Source organism: Panthera leo, chromosome D4 (assembly GCF_018350215.1).
Source record: "Panthera leo isolate Ple1 chromosome D4, P.leo_Ple1_pat1.1, whole genome shotgun sequence".
NCBI classification, from domain to species: domain Eukaryota; kingdom Metazoa; phylum Chordata; class Mammalia; order Carnivora; family Felidae; genus Panthera; species Panthera leo.
Genome location: NC_056691.1, coordinates 56,481,242 through 56,503,116, shown reverse-complemented (window position 1 = coordinate 56,503,116; position 21,875 = coordinate 56,481,242). Strand labels below are relative to the sequence as shown.

The 21,875-nt window shown below is 38.7% G+C and overlaps 1 long non-coding RNA gene across 4 annotated transcripts in view; it reads right to left on the bottom strand.

The window, feature by feature from the left end:
• The window catches only part of LOC122204641, a 132,729-nt gene that overhangs the window by 84,550 nt on the left and 26,304 nt on the right, over window positions 1-21,875 (bottom strand). For 2 of the 4 annotated variants that reach the window (XR_006195717.1, XR_006195718.1), the window contains exon 4: window positions 13,660-13,807. The exons of the other annotated variants lie outside the window; for them this stretch is intronic. This is a non-coding gene — a long non-coding RNA (uncharacterized LOC122204641). The remainder of the gene's footprint in view (window positions 1-13,659; window positions 13,808-21,875) is intronic. 4 annotated transcript variants of the gene reach the window in all.

Genomic DNA, 21,875 nt, shown 5'->3' with positions numbered 1-21,875 from the left:
AATTAGTCAGAGAAAGGAAAATATATGACTTCACTCATATGAGGACTTTAAGATATAAAACAGATGAACATAAGGTAAGGGAAACAAAAATAATATAAAAACAGGGAGGGGGACAAAACAGAAGAGACTCACAAATATGGAGAACAAACTGAGGGTTATGGGAGGGATTGTGGGAGGGGGGATGGGCTAAAAGGGTAAGAGGCATTAAGGAATCTACTCCTGTAATCATTGTTGCACTATATGATAACTAACTTGAATGTAAATTAAAAAAAAAAAAAAAGAACACCTCATCACAGTGCTTTTGGAGCCTATTCTTAGCCAGAGTGATTCAGCATGCTATTTTTTTTTTTTTTTGGCTATTTATTTTTTTTTATTTTTTTTCAATATATGAAATTTATTGTCAGATTGGTTTCCATACAACACCCAGTGCTCATCCCAAAAGGTGCCCTCCTCAATACCCATCACCCACCCTCCCCTCCCTCCCACCCCCCATCAACCCTCAGTTTGTTCTCAGTTTTGGTTTTTTTTTTTTTATTTTTTTTTATTTTTTTAATATATGAAATTTACTGTCAAATTGGTTTCCATACAACACCCAGTGCTCATCCCAAAAGGTGCCCTCCTCAATACCCATCACCCACCCTGCCCTCCCTCCCACCCTGCCCTCCCTCCCACCCCCCATCAACCCTCAATTTGTTCTCAGTTTTTAACAGTCTCTTTCAGCATGCTATTTTTAGTTTCCATCTCCATTCACCCTTGTTTATCCAGTACTGCAGCACTGGCTTCAGTCATCCCAGGAAAATATGGCCAAAATAACTGAGTTATTTTGGGGTTTCCAAGGACTGAAACTGAGTCTTCTTGGACTGACCTCAAGAGAATGAGGCATCTAGGAGATCTTGCTACTGCTTAGTATTTAATGAAAGCCCACAAAGCTCTAACATACATGGGGACAAATTATGTCATAATCTTTAGTCTCTGGGGAACCTGGATGAATCTTCATGAAAAGCTACAGTTCTGATTCCCACAGAAGCAGAGCAACAGTTAAGGAACATCCCATGTAAGTGACTGGCTGGTATGACTGCACTTAGCAGGCAGAACTTTACAGCAAGATGGAGAGGCACTCCCTGTTCTCTGCTCTGGACCCATGAAGCAAAGATTCAATCCTATTTAATGCACTCATTACACCCTGTTTATCAGCATTTATCTGCTGATACTACAAACATTTGTTGAGTGCAACCTAGTATGTATCAGGCACACATAAGCCTCATAATAAATGGTAAAATAAACAAAACCTCACTCGGGCTGTAGAATGCAGTATGAGTATGTGTGTGTAGCATGCATAAGTGGAAGACCTTTTTAAAAAGGTGTTCATAAGCTAAATCTTGAAAGATGAGTAAGAGTTTCTGCAATGGATAAAGAACAATCATTCCAGAAGGAAGTAAATGCACACAGAAAGGTAGGCATATAGATGTAAAGAGACCCATTGTGGCTCAGATAGTATGAAACCAGACTGGGTGCTGGGTAGAAATAGGCAAGGAAACCTACTTTCACATAGAATTATTTATCATTAGCCCAAGGAATTGACTGGAAATAGCATGGTTAAAATTTTTAGAAGGAAATACTCTATGACCTTGGATTTCAGGAATTAAAAATGAACTGACCTAGAAAACTGAATTTCCTGAGGCTAGTGTGGTAGGTAGCCTCTCAGATGGCTCCTGTGGAGCCCTGCCTCCTGATACCCATGGCATTGTATAATCCCCTCCTGAGTACCTTGCTTCTGACCAATAGATTATAGCAGCATTGAGGGGTATCACCTTCCATGATTAGGTGACAAAAGATTATTACTTCCATCTTGCTAGCCAGCTCTCTCTATTTCCTTCTTAATGTGCACACTTTTATGAATTAAGCTGTCATATTGGAGAGGCCCACATGCTGAAGTACTGAAGGTGACCTGTGGCACACAACTAGTGGGGAACTAAAGCTCTAAGTCCAAAAGAGCCTGATGAATTAAATTCTTCCAACAACCACTGAGTGAGCTTGGAAGCAGGTCTATGGTTGAAACTTTGGATGAGACTGCAGACTCTTGGCTGACACCTCGATTTTGACCTTATGAGAGACCATGAGGCAGAGGATCCAGCTAAGCGATTCCTGACCCATAGATACCATGAGATAATAAATAGTGCTGTTGGAACTGGCTAAGTTTTAGGTTAATTTGTTATGCAGCAATAGTAATAAAAACTCTGATAAGTTCCAGGACTTTCAATGTATGCACTGCAATAAGGTAAAGGCCCTGGGACACAAACATTCCTGTCCCTCACCAATTCTCTGGTGAAGTGTGTGTTTAAGTCCTTTCCTCTTTTTTAAAATTGGGTTTTTTTGGGTGGGAAAAATTGAGTTGCTTGCTTTCTTATTATTGAGTTTAAGAGTTCTTTATATGGGGGGAGGAGCCAAGATGGCAGAAGAGCATGGAAGTCTTTTGTGTGTCTCATGTCCATGAAATACAGCTAGACCAACACTAAACCATCCTACACACCTAGAAAACTGATTGGAGGATTAACACAACAATCTGCACAACCTGAACCACAGAATTCAGCAGGTACGCATTATGGAGAGACAAACTTGGGGAGCAAGAAGCCACGAAAGATAGGGAACCACTTTTGTGGGTGGTGAGGACAGAGACTGGGGGCAGGGCGGAGGGGGGGGGAGAATATGGGAAAAGCACCCTTCCCCAAAAGCAGCTGGAGAGAAAGTGGAAAATTGGAAACAGCTGCAGGGACTAAACTAAAAAGGGATAAAGGAGAAAGGAGAGGGTTTAAGTTCCATTAAGACTGTAAACAAGGGGAGCACAAAGGCTGCAACTCTGCAGCTCAATACCTGGCGGTGCTCTGGTGGGAAGGGTGAATCCCCAGGAACAGAGTGGGGTCCAGCAGGTTCTCAGGCCACACGGGGAAAAGCAGTTCCACTGATGGAAGGACATTTGGTAGAGACTGTTGAAGCCACCTGGTCCCAGCAGACCCCAAAAGGTGGCCACATTCACTGGTGCTGGGGCAAGGTCATTAAGGGTGAAGCCTGGTGCCAGATGTGTGTTGTGATTTTCCATAATCCATGAAACGCTGCTGCTACACTGTCTGGCAAACATTTTCTTGGGCGGGCTGGCACCTGGCCAGAGTCTCGGGGCACCGGCAACAACAGGGTCCAGCGGGCGTTCCTGGGTACAGCCGATATTCAGCCATTGCTCAGTGAGACCCTCCCACAGAGGGGTGGAACGGGTCAAAGCCGCAGTCCTTCAGAAGTAAGGGGCCAGGGAAAACAGCCACATCTGAGACAAAACTTGGGAGAGAATTACTGCCTGGGGCCTGGTCACAAACAGTGAAAAAGCAGGGAGTGGATGAGAGCTGAAGACAGAGGACTGGTGCCTGACTGCTGATCCAGGAGAACAGACTGGGGTAGCTGGGTGGGACCAGTTTCACCGCTCCCGCGCATGTGCATACGCACCTACAAGCGCTGCAACAATCCACCCCAGTAGGCTACCAGCGCCATCTAGTGGAGAACAGAGCTGTTACACTGAGCTCCACCCCACTGGGCCAACTTCGCTCTTCAAGAACACAAACCTCACCACCAGCTTAGTTTATGGACTATAAAGAGCTACATAGATTGACTTCTAGGGGGAAATGAAGCAATTTCAGTCCTACTTCAATCTGTTAGCAGGTTTATCAATTCAACTTTCTTTCTTTTTTCTTTTTCTCTTTTACAATTCTTTTCTTTTTCTTGAATACAGAAAAATTCATTTTTATTTTCAATTTTTAGTAAAAATATCTTTGTTTAATTTTTATTACTATATTTTTTACTTTTGTGTAAATTTTTTCAAATTCTACTTTACCTCCATCATTTTATTTTAGTCTACTTCAGTGTATTCACCTTTTCAAATTTTCAAACAATTTCCTTTTTTTTTTCTTTTTTTCTTTTTCATTTCTTTTCTTTTTCTTGAATGCAGAAAAACTTCATTTTTACCTTCAATTTCTATTAAAGATATTCTTATTTAATTTTCATTACTATATTATTTGCTTTTATGTAACTTTTTTCAAATTCTATTTTACTTCCATCATGTTATTTTAGTCTACTGCAGTGTATTCACTTTTTCAAATTTTCAAATGATTTCTTTTCTTTTTTATTCTCTTTTTGTCTCTTTTTTCTTTTTTCATTTCTTGTTTCTTAAATACAGAAAATGAAAAAATTCATATTTATTTTTAATTTTTATTAAAAATATTTTTCTTTAGTTTTTTTCTACTATATTCTTTACTTTTGTGTATATTTTTTCAAATTCTATTTTACCCCCATCATCTCATTTCAGTCTACTTTAGTGTATTCATTTTTTTCAAATTCTCAAACGATTTCCTTTTTTTCTCCCCCCCCCCCCCCCCGTTTTTCTCTAATCTGTCAAACCACTTTCAACACCCAGACCAAAATACACCTAGGATCTAGCATCATCTATTCAATTCTTGTAAAATCGAGTTTTAAAATCCAGTAAAGAAATGGGCAAAAGACATGAATAGACATTTCTCCAAAGAAGACATACAGATGGCCAAACAACACATAAAAAATGCTCAAGTTCACCCATCATCAGGGAAATACAAATCAAAACCACAATGAGATACCATCTCACACCTGTCCAAATGGTCAACATTAATGTCAGGCAACAACAGATGTTGGCGAGGATGTGGAGAAAGAGGATCTCTTTTGCACTGCTGGTAGGAATGCAAACTGGTGCAGCCACCCTGGAAAACAGAATGGAGGTTCCTCAAAAAATTAAAAATAGAACTACCCTACGACCCAGTAATTGCACTACTAAGTATTTGTCCATGGGATTCAGGTGTGCTGTTTCAAAGGGACACATGCACCCCCATGTTTATTTTTTTAAATATGTTTAACGTTTATTTATTATTGGCAGACAGAGAGAGACAGAGCATGAGCATGGGAGGCGCAGAGAGAGGGGAAGACACAGAATCCGAAGCAGGCTCCAGGCTCCAAGCTGTCAACACAGAGCCTGACGCTGGGTTCGAACTCACAAACTGCAAGATCATGACCTGAGCTGAAGTCGGACGCTCAACCAACTGAGCAACCCAGGCGCTCCTGCACCCCCATGTTTATAGCAGCACTATCAACAATAGCCAAAGTATGGTAAGAGCCCAAATGTCCATTGATGGATGAATGGATAAAGAAGATGTGGTATGTATGTATGTGTGTATACACACACACACACACACACACACACACACACACACACAATGGAGTATTACTCGGCAATCAAAAAGAATGACAACTTGCCATTTGCAACTATGTGGATGGAACTGGAGGGTATTATGCTAAGTGAAATTAGCCAGTCAGAGAAAGAGAAATATCTATGACTTCCCTCATATGATGACTTTAAATACAAAACAGATGAACATAAGGGAAGGGAAACAATATAAAAACTGGGAGGAGGACAAAGCACAAGAGACTCATAAATATTGAGAACAAACAAAGGGTTACTGGAGGAGGTATGGGAGGGGAGATGGGCTAAATGGGTAAGGGGCATTAAGGAATCTACTCCTGAAATCATTGTTGCACTATATGCTAATTTAGATGTCAATTAAAAAATTGGGGGGGGGGGGAATGCAAGCTGGTGCAGCTGCTCTGGAAAACAGTATGGGGTTTCCTCAAAAACTAAAAGTAGAACTACCCTATGACCCAGAAATTGCACCACCAGGCATTTATCCATGGGATACAGGTGTGCTGTTTTGAAGGGACAAATGTACCCCCATGTTTATAGCAGCACTATCAACAATAGCCAAAGTATGGAAAGAGCCCAAATGTCCATCGATGGATGGGTAAAGACGATGTGATATATATATATATGTATATATATATACATATACATATATACACACACACACACACACACACACACACACACAATGAAGAATCAAAAAGAATGAAATCATGTCATTTGCAACTACGTGGATAGAACTGGAGGGTATTATGCTAAGTGAAATTAGTCAGTCAGAGAAAAACAAAAATCATATGACTTCACTCATATGAGACAAAACAGATGAACATAAGGGAATGGAAACAAAAATAATGTAAAAGCAGGGAGGGGGACAAAAGAGAAGCGACTCATAAATATGGAGAACAAACTGAGGTTTACTGGAGGGGCTGTGGGAGGGGGGATGGGCTAAATGGGTAAGGGGCACTAAGGAATTTACTCCTGAAATCATTGTTGCACTACATGCTAACTAATTTGGATTTAATTTTAAAAGATAAAAAATAAAATTAAAAAATATATATGTATAAGTAAAATGTATGACAATAATACCAACAGGCATGGAATGGAGAAATAGAAATATACTATTATAAAGTTCTCATACATGAAGTGGTATAATATCACTTGAAGGTAGTTGGTAATAAGTTTAGAGTTAAACTGTAAACCCTAACAAAGCCACCAAAATAACAAAAACATATTTATAGAAAATCAAATGAGATAAAATGGAATCACAGAAAACACTGAATTCAAAAGAAGGCAGAAGAAAAGAGGGAAAATGGAACAAAGAACACAGAAAATGAATAGCAAGATGATAAACTTAAGCCCAACCATATAAATAATAACAATCCCAATAAAAAAGCAGAGGTTGTGTGATTGACAAAGCAAGACAGAATTGTTATCTGCCTATAAGAAACAAAATTTAAATATAAAGATGCAAATCTGTTAAAAGGATAGAAAAAGATATACTGTGCTAATCCTAATAAAAATAAAGCTGCAGTGGCCATATTAATATTAGATAAAGATTTCAGAACAAAGAGATGGCCAGAGATGAAAGTCATTTCATAGTGATAAATGAGTTAATTAATCAAGAGAACATAACAATCCTAAACATTTATGCTCCTAATAACACAGCTACAAGATAAGTAAAAAAAGGACTGAAGGAGAAATAAATCTGTTATATTCAGAGATTTCAGTAACCATTTCTCAATAACTGATAGAATAACTAAAGGAAAGTCAATAAAATATAAAAGCCTTGAACAATGCTACCAATTAATATAAATGGCATTTATAGGAACATTTCACCCATTAACAGCAGAATACATGTTTTCTTGAAGTGCACATGAAAGATTTACCAAAATAGAAAATATTCTGTCATAATGAAAATCTCAATAAATTTAAAAGAATTCGAGTTCTACAAAATATGTTCTCTGAACTCCCTTCAGATGTAACTTGAATCGATCTTCTGCATGACATATCATAGTGAAACTGGCAAAATACAAGGATAAAGAGAAAATTCTGAAAGCAGCGAGGGATAAACATGCTCTAACATATAAAGGGAGACCTATAAGACTCGTGACCAATCTCTCTTCTGAAACTTGGCAGGCCAGAAAGGAATGGCAGGAGATCTTCAATGTGATGAACAGGAAAAATACGCAGCCGAGAATCCTTTATCCAGCAAGTCTGTCATATAGAATAGGAGAGATAAAGGTCTTCCCAAACAAACAAAAACTGAAGGAATTCATCACCACTAAACCAGTCCTGCAAGAGATCCTAAAGGGGATCCTGAGAGACAAAGTACCAGAGACATCGCTACAAGCATAAAACATACAGACATCACAATGACTCTAAACCCATATCTTTCTATAATAACACTGAATGTAAATGGACTAAATGTGCCAACCAAAAGACATAGGGTATCAGAATGGATAAAAAACAAGACCCATCTATTTGCTGTCTACAAGAGACTCATTTTAGACCTGAGGACACCTTCAGATTGAGAGTGAGGGGATGGAGAACTAATTATCATGCTACTGGAAGTCAAAAGAAAGCTGGAGTAGCCATACTTATATCAGACAAACTAGACTTTAAATTAAAGGCTGTAACAAGATATGAAGAAGGGCATTATATAATAATTACAGGGTCTATCCATCAGGAAGAGCTAACAATTATAAATGTCTATGTGCTGAATACGGGAGCCCCCAAATATATAAAACAATTAATCACAAACATAAGCAACCTTATTGATAAGAATGTGGTAACTGCAGGGGACTTTAACACTCCACTTACAGAAATGGATAGATCATCTAGACACACGGTCAATAAAGAAACAAGGGCCCTGAATGATACATTGGATCAGATGGACTTGACAGATATATTTAGAACTCTGCATTCCAAAGCAACAGAATATACTTTCTTCTTGAGTGCACATGGAACATTCTCCAAGATAGATCACATACTGGGTCACAAAACAGCCCTTCATAAGTATACAAGAATTGAGATCATACCATGCATACTTTCAGACCACAATGCTATGAAGCTTGAAATCAACCACAGGGAAAAGTCTGGAAAACCTCCAAAAGCATGGAGGTTAAAGAACACCCTACTAAAGAATGAGTGGGTCAACCAGGCAATTAGAGAAGAAACTAAAAAATATATGGAAACAAACGAAAATGAAAATACAACAATCCAAACGCTTTGGGATGCAGCAAAGGCAGTCCTGAGAGGAAAATACATTGCAATCCAGGCCTATCTCAAGAAACAAGAAAAATCCCAAATACAAAATCTAACAGCACACCTAAAGGAAATAGAAGCAGAACAGCAAAGGCAGCCTAAACCCAGCAGAAGAAAAGAAATAATAAATATCAGAGCAGAAATAAACAATATAGAATCTAAAAAAACTGTAGAGCAGATCAACGAAACCAAGAGTTGGTTTTTTGAAAAAGTAAACAAAATTGACAAACCTCTAGCCAGGCTTCTCAAAAAGAAAAGGGAGATGACCCAAATAGATAAAATCATGAATTAAAATGGAATTATTACAACCAATCCCTCAGAAATACAAGCAATTATCAGGGAATACTATGAAAAATTATATGCCAACAAACTGGACAACCTGGAAGAAATGGACAAATTCCTAAACACCCATACCCTTCCAAAATTCAATCAGGAGGAAACAGAAAGCTTGAACAGACCCATAACCAGCGAAGAAATTGAATCAGTTATCAAAAATCTCCCAACAAATAAGAGTCCAGGACCAGATGGCTTCCCAGGGGAGTTCTACCAGATGTTTAAAGCAGAAATAATACCTATCCTTCTCAAGCTATCCCAAAAAATAGAAAGGGAAGGAAAACTTCCAGACTCATTCTATGAAGCCAGTATCACTTTGATTCCTAAACCAGACAGAGACCCAGCAAAAAAAGAGAACTACAGGCCAATATCCCTGATGAATATGGATGCAAAAACTCTCAATAAGATACTAGCAAATAGAATTCAACAGCATATAAGAAGAATTATTCACCATGATCAAGTGGGATTCATTCCTGGGATGCAGGGCTGGTTCAACATTCACAAATCAATCAACGTGATACATCACATTAATAAAAGAAAAGATAAGAACCATATGATCCTGTCAATCGATGCAGAAAAGGCATCTGACAAAATTCAGCAAACTTTCTTAATAAAAACCCTCGAGAAAGTTGGGATAGAAGGAACATACTTAAAGATCAAAAAGCCATTTATGAAAAGCCCACAGCTAACATCATCCTCAATGGGGAAAAACTGAGAGCTTTTTCCCTGAGATCAGGAACACGACAGGGATGTCCACTCTCACCGCTGTTGTTTAACACAGCGTTGGAAGTTCTAGCATCAGCAATCAGACAACAAAAGGAAATCAAAGGCATCAAAATTGGCAAAGACGAAGTCAAGCTTTCACTTTTTGCAGATGACATGATATTATACATGGAAAATCCGATAGACCCCACCAAAAGTCTGCTAGAACTGATACATGAATTCAGCAAAGTTGCAGGATACAAAATCAATGTACAGAAATCAGTTGCATTCTTATACACTAACAATGAAGCAACAAAAAGACAAATAAAGAAACTGATCCCATTCACAATTGCACCAAGAAGCATAAAATACCTAGGAATAAATCTAACCAAAGATGTAAAAGATCTGTATGCTGAAAACTATAGAAAGCTTATGAAGGAAATTGAAGAAGATATGAAGAAATGGAAAAACATTCCATGCTCATGGATTGGAAGAATAAATATTGTCAAAATGTCAATACTACCCAAAGCTATCTACACATTCAATGCAATCCCAATCAAAATTGCACTAGCATTCTTCTCGAAGCTAGAACAAGCAATCCTAAAATTCATATGGAACCACAAAAGGGCCCGAATAGCCAAAGTAATTTTGAAGAAGAAGAAGACCAAAGCAGGAGGCATCACAATCCCAGACTTTAGCCTCTACTACAAAGCTGTAATCATTAAGACAGCATGCTATTGGCACAAAAACAGACACATAGACCAATGGAATAGAATAGAAACCCCAGAACTAGACCCACAAACGTATGGCCAACTCATCTTTGACAAAGCAGGAAAGAACATCCAATGGAAAAAAGACAGTCTCTTTAACAAATGGTGCTGGGAGAACTGGACAGCAACATGCAGAAGGTTGAAACTAGACCACTTTCTCACACCATTCACAAAAACAAACTCAAAATGGATAAAGGACCTGAATGTGAGACAGGAAACCATCAAAACCCTAGAGGAGAAAGCAGGAAAAGACCTCTCTGACCTCAGCCGTAGCAATTTCTTACTTGACACATCCCCAAAGGCAAGGGAATTAAAAGCAAAAATGAACTGGGACCTTATGAAGATAAAAAGCTCCTGCACAGCAAAGGAAACAACCAACAAAACTAAAAGGCAACCAACGGAATGGGAAAAGATATTTGCAAATGACATATCGGACAAAGGGCTAGTATCCAAAATCTATAAAGAACTCACCAAACTCCACACCCGAAAAATAAATAACCCAGTGAAGAAATGGGCAGAAGACATGAATAGACACTTCTCTAAAGAAGACATCCAGATGGCCAACAGGCACATGAAAAGATGCTCAACGTCACTCCTCATCAGGGAAATACAAATCAAAACCACACTCAGATATCACCTCACGCCAGTCAGAGTGGCCAAAATGAACAAATCAGGAGACTATAGATGCTGGAGAGGATGTGGAGAAACGGGAACCCTCTTGCACTGTTGGTGGGAATGCAAATTGGTGCGGCCACTCTGGAAAATAGTGTGGAGGTTCCTCAAAAAATTAAAAATAGACCTACCCTATGACCCAGCAATAGCACTGCTAGGAATTTACCCAAGGGATACAGAAGTACTGATGCATAGGGGCACTTGTACCCCAATGTTTATAGCAGCACTCTCAACAATAGCCAAATTATGGAAAGAGCCTAAATGTCCATCAACTGATGAATGGATAAAGAAATTGTGGTTTATATACACAGTGGAGTACTACGTGGCAATGAGAAAGAATGAAATATGGCCCTTTGTAGCAACGTGGATGGAACTAGAGAGTGTTATGCTAAGTGAAATAAGCCATACAGAGAAAGACAGATACCATATGGTTTCACTCTTATGTGGATCCTGAGAAACTTAACAGAAACCCATGGGGGAGGGGAGGAAAAAAAAAAGAGGTTAGAGTGGGAGAGACCCAAAGCATAAGAGACTGTTAAAAACTGAGAACAAACTGAGGGTTGATGGGGGGTGGGAGGGAGGAGAGGGTGGGTGATGGGTATTGAGGAGGGCACCTTTTGGGATGAGCACTGGGTGTTGTATGGAAACCAATTTGACAGTAAATTTCATATATTAAAAAAATAAATAAGTAAATAAATAAACATTAAAAAAAAACAAAAAAAAACTGAGAACAAACTGAGGGTTGATGGGGGTGGGAGGGAGGGGAGGGTTGGTGATGGGTATTGAGGAGGGCACCTTTTGGGATGAGCACTGGGTGTTGTATGGAAACCAATTTGACAATAAATTTCATATATTGAAAAAAAAAAGAAAGTGGCTTGATAGATTAGAGAAAAAAGGGGAAAGAAGAAAAAAAAGGAAATCATTTGAAAATTTGAAAAAATGAATACACTGAATTAGACTAAAATGAAATGATGGAAGTAAACTAGTGTTTGAAAAAATTTACACAAAAGTAAAAAATAGAAAAAAATTAAAGAAAAATATTTTTAATAAAAATTGAAAATAACAATGAATTTTTCTCTTTCTTTATTCAAGAGAAGGAAAAGAAACAATAAAGAGAAAAAAGAAGAAAAAAGAAAAGAAAAGAAAGTAAATTGAATAGATGGACCTAACAGACTGAAATACGCTGAAATTACTTCATTTTCCCCTAGAAGTCAGACTATGAAGCACCTTATAGTCCATAAACTAAGCAGGCAGTCAGACTTCTGTTCTTGAAGAGCAAGGTTGGGCCTGTTGGGCGGGGCTTAGTGTAACAGCTCCATTCTCCACTAGATGGTGCTGCTAGCTTACTGGGATGGATTGTTGTGGTGCTTGTAGGTGCGTATGCACATGCACAGGAGTGGTGAAAATGGCAGCACCCAGCTACCCAGTCTCTAGTTTCAGAACTCTGTTCGCCCTGATCAGCAATCATGCCCCTGTGCTTTATCTTCAGCTTTTGTCCACTCCCCTCTTTTACACTACCCATGACCAAACCCCAGGTAGTACCTCTCTCCTGAGTTTTGTCTCAGATAAGGCTGTTTCCCTGGCCCCTTACTTCTGAGGGACTATGGCTTTGTCCCGTTCAGCCCCTCTGCGGAGGGTCTCACCAAGCAATGGCCAAATGCTGGCCACACCCAGGAAAGTTTGCAGGACTGTGCTACTGCCGAAGCCCAGAGATTGCGGCCAGGTGCCAGCCCGCCCCAGATAAAGTTTGTGAGATAGTGTAGCAGCAGCTTTTCAGGGATTATGGAAAATCACAACACACATCTGGCACCAGGCTTCACCCTTAGCGACCTTGTTCCAGCATCAGCAAATGCAGCCGTTCTCTGGGGTCTGCGGTTGTCTCACAACCTCTACCAAATGTCCTTCCAGCAGTGGAACAGCTTCTCTCCATGTGGCCTGAGAACCTCTCTGACCCCACTCTGCTCTTGGGGATTCACACTTCCCACCAGAGCACCTCCAGGTATCGAGCTGTGGAGTTGCAGACTCTCTGAGCTCCCTCTATTCATAGTCTTAATGGAATTTAAACCCTCTCCTTTCTCCTTTCTCCCTTTTTAGTTTAGTCCCTGTGGCTATTTCCAACTTTCCACTTTCTCTCCAGCTGCTTTCGGGGAGGGGTGCTTTCGCCATATTCTCCCCACCGTCTCTGTCCTCTCTCTGCACACAAAAGCACATCCCTGCCCTCCACAGCTTCTCTCTCCCCAAGTTCACCTCTCTGCGCCTTGTACCTGCTGAATTCTGTGGTTCAGGTTGTGCAGACTGTTGTGTTAATCCTCAGGTCAGTTTTCTAGGTGTGCAGGATGGTTTAGTGTTGGTCTGGCTGTTATTTCATGGATGTGAGACACACAAAAAACTTCCATGCTGTTCCACCATCTTGGCCCCCTCCCCTCTTATACATATATTTTCATTTTATTTTTTTAACTTTTTAATTTTAATTTTAATTTTTTAATTTACATCCAAGTTAGTTAGCATGTAGTACAATAATGATTTCAGGAGTAGAATCCAGGGATTCATCCCCTATGTTTTACATATATTTTTAAATGAACAGCATATTATTGTTATTTCTGTTCAGTCACTTATCTTTAATGAGATATAAATAACAGAAAAATATATGTTTACCTGTATTTTTCCATTTGTAGTTCTCCTCATTCCTTTTTATAATTCTTATTTCCATCTGGTATCCATTTTCCTTATGCCTGATTTCTTTTAACATTTCTTATAGGGTGTGGTTCCTGATGATGAGTTCTTTCAGTTTTTGTATACAAGTCTAAAATATTTCACATTTTTAAAAATCATAACTTTGTTGAGATATAATGCATATATCATACCCATTTAAAGTTTACAATTTAGTGGGTTTTAGTATATTTGCAGAGTTGTGCAACCATCACCATAATCAATTTCAGAATTTTTTCATTACTCTAATAAGAAACCCTATAACCATTAGCATTTCCCATCCTCACCTCCTGTTTCCCCTCACTGTCCATGGGCCTAGGAAAGTAACATAATATCTATCTATATTTGCCTTTTCTGGACACTTCATATAAATTGAATAATATATTGTCAAATGTATTGTAATAATACAATTGTGGTCTTTGGCGACTGGCTCCTTCACTTAGCATAATGTTTCCACACTTCACCCATGTTGTAGCATATATCACTACTTTATTTGCTAAATAATATTTCATCTTATGGATATGGCATATTTTATTTATCTGTTCAATTGATGCACCCCTGTGTTGTTTCAATTTCTTTAGCTATTATGAATTCCAGTTCAATAATTTAACTTTTTCACTACCCTACACCCTTATCACTTTTCTTAGTCATCCTAGCGTCCATGGCCTAGCACTAATATGGTCTTTTTTTAAGCCCCTTGCTTCTCTTTTCTGCCCATAATTCTTGCCTGGTAAAAATCATATTCTGGCCAAACTAAATAATCTCTAGTTCACACAGCTGCTGAATCTTGGAGGAGAAAACCATTTAACAATGCTGACTGGATTCATATTACATCTATTACCATAATTCTTCCAAGTCAGCCATTTCCCATTCTCACTTTCTTTATATCTATACCACTTTCCCCCCCTAACACTCAGGTGAAGAACAACTATAATTTCATATAGAAAATAAGTATATTTAGAAAAGAAATTTTCTCATTTTCTCATTACAAATTCTACCAAAATTCCTCCTTCTGTATTCACATAATATTCCTTATTCTCTACACTAAACTGCATCAAGTAGTCCCTCCATCTTTCCATCAATTTCTTCCTATCTAGATAATTCTCAACACACAAATATGTAATAGTACTATCAAATTTATCCCTTCCTCCCTCCTTCTCTCCCACTCTCCCTCCTTCCCTCCTTTCCCCCCTACACACACACACACACACACACACACACACACACACACACACACAAACTTCCATTTATCCTATACCCTTTCTAGTTACCAAACAATTCTTCTGCAATTCTTTTGTTTTTCCTTTACAGCAAAATTTGTTTAAAATTTGTACTCATTTGCCCTACTTTTTCACTTGTTTGCTGAACCTCCTCTAACCCGGCTTTTTTTCCCCATGGCTCTACAAGAATGGACCTTGTCAGAGTCACAAATGAGTCATATCTTACCAAAATCAATGATCATTTTCTGTTTTATTCTTACTAGGCCTTTCAATAGCACTTGACACAGCTGACTATTCCCCTTACTTTGAAATACTTTCTTCCTAAAGCTTCTGGAAGCCTACACCCTCTTTTTTACTTCAAACTCACCATCCATTCCTTCTGATTTCCTTTTCTGGCTCTTCCTCCTCTACCTGACCTCAAATTGTTTGGCCTGCTTAATTTTATTTTCTTCTCTAGTTGTACCTTCTCCAAGATTTTATCTGGCCACACAGTTCCAATTATGTCTAGCTACTGACTTTTAAGTTTATATTTCTAGGTGAGACCTCCATCCCCCAAAATCCATATATCCCAAGCCTTTATTTTATCATTAAATAGCACCACCCACCCAATTCCTCAGGCCAATAATAACCTAGAGATATTCCTTAATTCTTTCTTTTACCTTAACACACAACATTCAATCCACCAATAGAAGAGTTTCCAAAATACATCCTACATTTCACAACTTCTTACCAAATCTACTGCTAAAAATCCCATCTAAACTCCAACCATGTCTAGTTTGAGCTAGTTACAGCATCCTAATGGTCTCTTGTCTATTCTTGCTCCCCTAAAGTCTTTCCAGCAAAAAGCAACTAAAGTGATTTCTAAAGAGCAAAACTGATAATAACTCCCCTAATGTCCTTTATAGCTAATTTTCTCCTCATGCATTGCATTTAGTTGTCTTGTCTCTTACTGTTGGAAGAGTACAGGCCAGTTATTTTGTAGGATATCCCTCCATTTGTCCAATGTTTCTTCATGATTAGATTAAAGTTTTGCTTTTTGACCATTATACAACAGAAGTGATACTGTGTTCTTCTCAATGCATTAAAGCAGGAGGCATGTGATTTGATTTGTCCCAATATTGACGATGTTTGATTTGGCTAAGGTGGTTCCTTAACTTGTGGAAAGACACAATGAATCTATGAAAATACTCCTTCCTTCCTCAAACTTTCACACACTAGCTGGAGCAATTATAGACTTTCTAACATCATCATTCCTTCTATATTTGTAAGTTGGCATTCTTCTATAAGGAACTTTCCTTTCTCTCATATTTATTTATATCAGTATAAACTAATTCTTATTTCATTCCATTCAATATGTTATAATTCATTATTATCAGTCTTTATTATGATGCTCAAATTGTCCAATACTTGGTCAGCGGCAGCGACTTTAAGGTGGCTGCTGTGCCTTTTTGATGTCTTCATGATTCTTTGAGCATTCTATACTTTATGGCATATGAAGATGTTCAAAGCTAATCTTATAACTTTCGTACCTTTGCCTCACATTTAGAGAATACAGAGGTTTGTTTTTGCACACAGTTAATATATTAGCATCAATAACTCTTTTTTCAAGGATTTTTCTAACCTTTGTTATTGTGGGACTAGAGTGGCCCTTATCTAGGTCTAGAGTGGTCCTGTCCTACAGTATGGCCTTTCTGGAGGGCCAATTGAGTGTCCATGATGTCCAGTGACTTCCCCACTGGACTCCTATGTCTAATAGAACTGTGGGGCCTCCAGAAATTCAGTTCAGCTCACACTTCTCTAGCAGCTGTCCTTAACTAGATCTTACAGAATCTCATTCTATACGTGTGCAGATTATCATTCAGCCAGAGACTTAAAGGACACACTATCCACATTTCCAGTGCTCCTTTTCTGCACAGGTGCAGAAAAACTCAAAAGCCAAAAGGACTTGTCTCTACTTCCAGAGCACAGCAATATAATGGCGCTCTGTTTGGGCCTCATTCCTGCACTATAGTCCACAAGGTGCCCCCAGGCAAAGCTGGGGCAATTGTGCAGCTTTCCTCATGTGTTTCTTCTGTCTAAAAGGCCAAAGTCCACTGTGCCTACTGTCCAAACAATTTGTGCATGTATTTTGTCTAATTTTGTATTTCTTTACAACCAGAGGGATAATGAAGTTCAGTTACTCCATTATTATCTGAAGTGGATTCAACAACTACTCTTCATAGGAATTGTATATAAAATAGAACCCTTAACATGATTACACACTCACTTACATACCCAACAGACACACACATACAATTTTTTTTTATTTTAGTTTTTGTTTAAAATCCAGTTAGTTAAAATACAGTGTAGTATTTTGTTTCAGGAGTACAGTTTAGTGATTCAACACTTATATACAACACCTGGTGTTCATCACAACAAGTGCATTCCTTAAGCCCCATCACATATTTAACCATCCCTCTACCCACTTCCCCTCTGGTAACCATCAGTTTGATCTCTATAGTTAAGAGTCTATTTCTTGGTTTGCCTCTCTCCTTTGTTTTTTCCCCTTTGCTTGTTTGTTTTTTCTTAAATCCCACAAATGAGTGAAATCCTATGGTATTTGTCTTTCTCTGACTTGCTTATTTCATTTAGCATAATATTGTCTAGCTCCATGCATGTCGTTACAAATGACAAGATTTCATTCTTTTTATGGCTGAGTAATATTCCATTGTGCGTGTGTGTGTGTGTGTGTACATACACACACACACACATATATATACACACACACACATATACACACCACATCTTCTTTAATAATTTTTAAAAATCTCACTGCAATAATCATCAATATCTACATTTTCACTGAAGTCAGGAGCAGGTCAATTCTGTGCTAGCCAATAAAATTAGACAAGGAAAAAAGAGAAATAAAAATTAGAATGAAAGATATAAAAATTATTGTGTTCTGATGATGGAAACCAAAGAAAATAAACTAAAAATTTTAATCCTTTTTATGAAGTTAGTAAATAGAATTGAACAGCACTTATTTACAATAGCAAAAATAAAATAAAAACAGGAATGAATCCTAATTAAAATAGAGCAGGAACCATAGAAAGAAAACTTTACAACTCTGCTGAGACTCTCACTTATAGTCAAGATAGAGTAACAGGGCCACATTTACCCTACTATCTACAGCAACAACAGAACTAAACAAAATATACAATAGCTCTTAAGACATTAGACACCAAGCAACAAATGCTAGTGATCACTGAGAGATGAGAAAACAATGAGGTGAGCCCTGCAATAGTGTAAGCTTATGGCCTGGACAAAGTTCTCAGTTTGTGGTATAGTAAGAAGGAGCTCAGGTAGAACTAGACAGTCTATGAGTTGAGAAGATGGAGCTGGGAGTCAGAGATGGCCAAGGCATAGTATCTAAGAAGAAAGGGATGGACAGAGAACTCCTGAGATCTGAAGAGGGTCTCCTTCAAGTGTTCAGCAGAGGACTAGTCAGTACATGTATATAAGAAAAGTACCTGAGATAAGATTTTTTTAAAAACATGAAAAGACAGAAAAGCATAATAGTCAGAGATCACACAGAGGTAGATAGAGTATGTATTCCAACAGATAAAGTAGAAAACTTCAAAATAAATGGGACATTGGATAGAGTATAAACAAAGGCCTTGTCTCGGTAGTAAGTAAAAATTAATCCTGGACTGAGTGTTGGTAGGATCTGCCTAATAAGGTTTATAAGGAATACCTGAAAGGATCAAACTGTTTCCAAGTAACTTAACTGAATTATAAAACAAAGCTCAACAATATTTATAGAAAAATGTGGAGACTAGGAAATTCCAAATCCTCACTCTCCCATGGAAACATCAAAAAACAAACAGAAACTGACAACTGTAATAACTTTATAGGAGCTCTGGAAAATAGTCAAATGTCTATAGCAAACAAGAAAATGTACAATTAAAAAAATCACATTCAGGGCGCCTGGCTGGTTCAGTCGGTTGAGCCTCCAACTTCGGCTCAGGTCATGATCTCACAGTCTGTGAGTTTGAGCCCTGCGTCGGGCTCTGTGCTGACAGCTCAGAGCCTGGAGCCTGCTTCATATTCTGTGTCTCCCTCTCTCTCTGCCCCTCCCCCGTTCATGCTTAGTCTCTCTCTGTCTCAAAAATAAATAAACATTAAAAAAAATCGCATTCAAAACTGTAGAAATTTTATGATGTTTTTACTTGCCTTTGCCACACCCCTTCCCCAGTGGGGTAAGGTTTTGATCTAGAGGGAGTGGCAACCCAACCACCAATTCCCTTCCTCAAACCAAAGGAAGCAGAGCAGACTTTATGTGAACATTTGAACCTATCTGGGAGCTGTCTGAAGGGCTGATCTACCTCCCCTAATTTGGAGTTCATGCAGAGAGAAGAAGTAGATGCTATTCATGAACGCTGCAAGGGGACTACAAACCCCATGGACAAAAGATTATGAGTAGAGACATAAAATAGACCATAAAAGGCCCCAAAGATAAGCTGGAGTGAGATTCTTTGAAAGACTGAGACATTTAGAAGCAGCCATGTGTACAAGGGAATTGAAAAAGCCATGATCAGACCCAGTCAAGACAGGCTTCAGAAAAGACCTGTAAAAACCTTACATTTTTACCTTGAGCTTATCCCTAGGCTCAGAGCATGTCCAGCTAATTAGAAAAGGACTACTCCAGGATAAAGCAAGTCTGCAAAGACTAAGAGAGGTAGCTGTTTTCACAAATGCCCGATTTTCAAAAACAACAACAAAAAAAAAAAAAAAGAAAGAAAGAAAGAAAGAAAAGAGAAAACTACAAGGAATACAAAGAAACAGGAGAGTATGGCCCATTTGAAGAAAGAAAATAACATGGTAGAAAGTGTCCCTAAATAAGCACAGGCATTAGACTAACTAGACAAAGATTTTAAAACAACTATCTTTGGGTTGCCTGGGTTGTTGAGCATCTGACTCTTGGTTTTGGCCCAGGTCATGATCTCACAGTTCATGGGATCAAGCCCTGCACTGGGCTCTGCACTGACAGCCTGGAGCCTGCTTGGGATTCTCTCTCTCTCCCACCTCTCTCTCTGCTCCTTTTCTGCTTGTGCACACATGCACATGCTCTCAAAATAAATGTTAAAAAAAACTATCTTTAAATTTTCATTAGCATACAATGAAATATTGGTTTCAGGAGAATTCAGTGATTCATCACTTACATACAACACCCTGTGCTCATCACAACAAATATCCTCCTTAATACCCATCTCCCACCTACCTCCCTCTATCAAACTTCAGTTTGTTCTCTATTGTTAAGAGTCTCTTATGGTTTGTTTCCTTCTCTTCTCCCCTCCCCCTTCCCATATGTTCATTTGTTTTGTTTCTTAAATTCTACATATGATTGAAATCATATAGTATTTGTCTTTCTCTGATTGACTTATTTTGCTTAGCACAATACATTCTAGCTCCACCCATGTCATTGCAAATGGCAAGATTTCATTCTTTTTGATGGCTGAGTAACATTCCATTGTATATATATACCACATATTGTTTTTATTTTATTTATTTTTATTTTTTTAACCTTTATGTATTTTTGAGATAGAGAGAGACAGAGCATGAATGGGGGAGGGTCAGAGAGAGGGAGACACAGAATCTGAAACAGGCTCCAGGCTCTGAGCTGTCAGCACAGAGCCTGACACGGGGCTCAAACTCACGGACCACGAGATCATGACCTGAGCTGAAGTTGGACGCTTAACCGACTGAGCTACCCAGGCGCCCCAATACCACATATTCTTTATCCAGTCATCAGTCAACGGACATTTGGGCTCTTTCCATACTTTGGCTATCATTGATAATGCTGCTGTAAACATTGGGGTGCATGTACCCCTTCGAATATATATTTTTGTATCTGTTGGGTAAATACCTGATAGTACAATTGCTGGATCATAGGGTAGTTTTTTTGTTTTTTTGAGGAACCTCCATACTGTTCTCCAGAGTGTCTGTGCCAGTTTGCATTCCCACCAGCCATACAAGAGGGTTCCCCTTTCTCCACATCCTTGCCAACACCTGTTGTTTCTTGTGTTGTTAACTTTAGCCATTCTGACAAGTATGAGGTGGTATCTCAATGTGTTTTTTATTTATATTTCTCTGATGATGAGTGATGTTGAGCATCTTTTTTTTTTTTTTGTACAAGAGTGTTCTTAGAGGCTTTATTCACGATAGTTAGAAACTAGAAGCATCCCTGGTGATCATCAGCTGGCAAATGATAAATAAACTGGCACATTCCTACCATGGCATCCTACTCAGCAGTGAGGAGAAACAAACTACTGAAACACACAACATTTAATGGGGTTGGCAAACCATGGCCTATGGGCTGGCTACCTGTGTTTGTAAACACAGTTTTATTGGAACAACCAACCCCATTTGTTTATCTAGTGTTGGGCTGTTTTCTGGCCACATCAGCATAATTGAGTAGTTTTGGGAGACTGTATGGCCCCAAAGGCTAAAATATTTCAACTTAGAAATATTAAGGGGATGCTTGGGTGACTCAGTCAGTTAAGCATTAGACTCTTGATCTCAGTTCAGGTCCTGATCTCAAGGTTTGAGAGTTTGAGCCTTGCATCAGGCTCTGCACTGAAGGTACAGAGCCTACTTGGGATTCTGTCTCTCCCTCTCTCTTCCCCTCCCCCCCGCTTTGTGTATGTGTGTGTGTGTGCGTGCGCTCTCTTTCTCTCGTTGAACATCTTTTAATATGTCTGTTAGCCATCTGGATGTCTTCTTTGGAAAAAAGTGTCTATTCATGTTTTTTGCCAATTTCTTTTTTTAAAAAAATTTAATGCTTATTTATTTTTGAGAGAGAGCGAGCAGGAGCAGGGGAGGGGCAAAGAGAGAGATGGAGACACAGAATTCAAAGCAGGCTCCAGGCTCTGAGCTGTCAGCACAGAACCCAATGCATGTCTT